General features: G+C 43.8%; 1 pseudogene; it reads right to left on the bottom strand.

Annotated features, from left to right (window-relative positions):
- Positions 1-1170: 1170 nt before the first annotated feature.
- On the bottom strand, positions 1171-3154 carry LOC102023396 (annotated as a pseudogene).
- Positions 3155-3370: the final 216 nt, after the last annotated feature.

The raw sequence follows: 3370 nt of genomic DNA, 5'->3' as shown, positions 1-3370 counted from the left end.
AGAGATGACTTGAAATCTAAACAGTGCTACTACAGCATTATAGTAAGTAAATAGTTTTCCCAAATTGAAGAACGTCATACTAACCTAGTTGTGATGTTTTGAGGCTTCATAGTTTAAAGCCATTGCAACATTATGGAATCCATACTTCAGTGGTGAAGAGAAAGGTTTCAAAGAAATGTTTTTGTTGCTGCAATAATACTATTTATGTAAAGAACAAAAAAACCCCAACCTACCAAAAGTTTCTCTAAATATTACCAGCTGTCAAAAGTAAACCTTTCATACTTAAATTTCATAATCATGTGTAGATGTCTTAAACATTAACATTTAGTTTTGAGTAGGAAAACATATAGCATTTGTTAACTGTCAGTTAACAAATTTAGATGGCAGGAACATATAACATATATGCAGTGAATTTACATTTTTATGCATATACATACTTTGTAGTATTCCAAATGCTATAGCAGTATGTTGAGACCTACTGGCAATTTTCAGAAACCCAACATAGAGACCATCTGCTCTGTATTACTTTTTCTTTAGGTATAATATTCAAGTTCATAGTGATTCTGCTTATAAGCTAACAGTCACAAATTAGTTCACATGTGGATCAGACTTTTGCTCCTGTTATACCTTTAAATGAGGTAGAGCTTGGGGCTACATATAGCAAGATGTACAGTAAAAAAGACTATTTCATGAGAAGCCACTTTGAAGATATCAATATGTAATACAGCAACCACTGTTAATTCCCTACCACTTTGTTTGTAACTCCGTATTGTCTGTACTGTTCTTGTGATGTTGTAAAATGTTGTATGTCTGTTAATGTTGTCCTTTTATTTTTAAAATAATTTTTTAAAAAGACTATTTCAGAGCTACTTTAAAAATTCAAGTTATAAAAGAGGATACTGTTTTTTAGGCTGATAATTTAATGCAATAGTCAACATATATATCAGAGGTCAGAGAACTCCTTTCTCTTAGAGTGTTATGCCTTATGCAGTATATAGCAAATGCCTTCAAATGTTAGCTGACTAGAATGGTGATGTCATTTTTTCTTTTGCTTTCCAAGTCAGTTTTTTGTTTTTTGTTTTAATTTTGAAGACAATATTTTAACGCTTCCACTGAAGAAGAAAATTACAGGATTTTCTCTATACAGAGAATAACAACCAAGTTTACCAATTAATGAACCGTTTCAGGAGCTGTTGGGAGGAAAGTTATTTTGTAGTAACTATGCTTTAGCTGCTGTGCAATATGCCCAGAAGCAATCTACTTTGACTTCTGAACATTTGGTTTGCACTTGTTTGATGAATATTCAGTTTAACTCTTGGATACAAGCTCTTGCCATGTACCTTGGTGTGTTTCTGAAGACACTCTACTCCTTCTGTTAACTCACACGTTCTGTGCGCTGTTCCCCCGCAGTGACTGCAAGGCCAACACAGGAGGCTTTGGCTTAGACGTTATGATCCTGACTGGCCTCAATCTTAAGTCTCTAGTCTTTTCCCTTCAAATGGCAAGTTCTTGCAAATAAGTCAGTAACACTGGTAGAAACTAAAAGGCAGTGATAGCTTTGACTTTCCCACACCTCTTCTTCAATATGATCCTTCCCATCCTCACCAAGTCCAAAACCATACTGACTTACTGGGTCAAGTCAGTTGCCAATGGACACTTCTCTTCTATTGATTTTAGAGCTCAACAAAAGCAGCTCAGTCCAACACACCCAAGATGCTTGGGCTGTTCCTTCATTTCGGACATGAATCTGTGCAGTAAATTCACAGCTAGAGAAAATGTCTCAGAATCAAAGCCGAAGAACTGAGTTAGACTAAGAAGGTCTTTCACTTCAAAGTCCCTGGCTTGCAGTCATTCTGAGGCATTATCTTGTGCAGATTTAATTGTCTCAAGCCAGACCTTGGCCAACACTGGCCTCCTGTTCCAACAGGGTGTTCAGTTGGGGTTGCTATTTCAGAGAGTCAGTCTTTGTCACCTTAGTAAAGACATCGGCTCCTTGACCATCCTCCTCAGGCCTGCTCGAAGCTCACCTCTGCCCCATATCAGACAGAAAAGGCCTAGGACTGAAGGGACTGGGCCCCTGGAGGGGAGAAGCTTGTGAGGAATGGGGATTGTCCTGGGTAGAGGTCTCCCCAGCGCCTCCGAGGCTACACTATCCTCCTCCTGGTCAGACTGAAATGCTGCACTGTTATATTAACAAAAAATTGACCTAAATGCCATAGAGTCTGTTGGACCCACACAATGGTATCCTCTGAGATACATCTATAATATACTAATATGAAAATATGTCCACTATATCTGAGTGAAACCCATACATTGCTCAGTTCAGTACCTTCTGAGGCCACTTTTGTAAGAATAAAATCTTCAAGTCACTATATAATGAACACTTTTATCTTGTTCCTCCTTTTTCTTTGATGGGGGGGGTGTTGAACCTAGGGTCTGCTACATGCTAGGCACACTCAACCTCTTTCCTCTTTTTAAATTGTTTTTTGATGGAAATAAAACATACATACAGAGAATTATTCAGGAAACACACCTGTGTTACCACCACCCAGACAAAGAAACTGAACATTATCCCAGAGTTTGAAGTTTGAGAGAAAGGCCTCGGGCTAAATATGTGAAAGTTAACCACCTACAGCAATAGATCAATGATCGTAAAATCTAGACAAGGACATTCGAGGAAGAGGGAGGAGGTGAAAAAATGCAAAGCCCCAGGGATATGAGGACTTGAAGATTTAAGGGCTAGACAATGAACTGGTCTGCAAAGCAGCCAGAAGCATGCAGCCTGAAGATCCCCGGATGACGTGTGGACCAGCGCCTGAGGTGTCCCGAACACTGCCAGGGCAGGCGGTAGCCCGCTGGTGGGAGTCCTCGGCCCAGAGCTCTATGCCAGAGGGCCTTGTCACTCTGGCCACACCTCTCTGAGATCCTTGCCCAAGGACTTCAATATCGGCCACGCCTAGGAACCCGCCCGAGTCACAGAGCCCGCCGAAGAAGTCCTGCACGATCCGGGATCAGACTGGAGCGCTGGTGGCCAGGGGCAGGGCCTCTGAGTCACTCTTCTGGTCCTGGCCTTTCCCCGCACAGCTTTCTTGATTGGCTGCCTCGGCGCGGCCCCGCCTCCACGGGCGACCCTCGGGGGCATAAGTAGGACCATCCGCGGGCAGTCCGGCGGAGGATGCGCGGCGCCTGTGCAGAGCCTGCCAGTGCCTTGGGCGGCGGTCTGCCCCGCGCGCGCGCCCGCTCCAGCCTCTCCCATCCGAGCCCGCGCCACCAGCCCGCGCGCCGTGCGCCCCCTCCTCGGCCCCGGCCCATCCCCGCGCTCCTGCCTCTTGCGACCTCCTGGGCCACAGAGGCCCAGAAACGAGTGGTG

This window comes from Chinchilla lanigera, unplaced genomic scaffold (genome assembly GCF_000276665.1).
Source record: "Chinchilla lanigera isolate Chin_1 unplaced genomic scaffold, ChiLan1.0 scaffold00135, whole genome shotgun sequence".
NCBI lineage: Eukaryota > Metazoa > Chordata > Mammalia > Rodentia > Chinchillidae > Chinchilla > Chinchilla lanigera.
The sequence above is the reverse complement of the archived record's forward strand: the minus strand, read 5'-3'. Positions and strand labels throughout refer to the sequence as shown.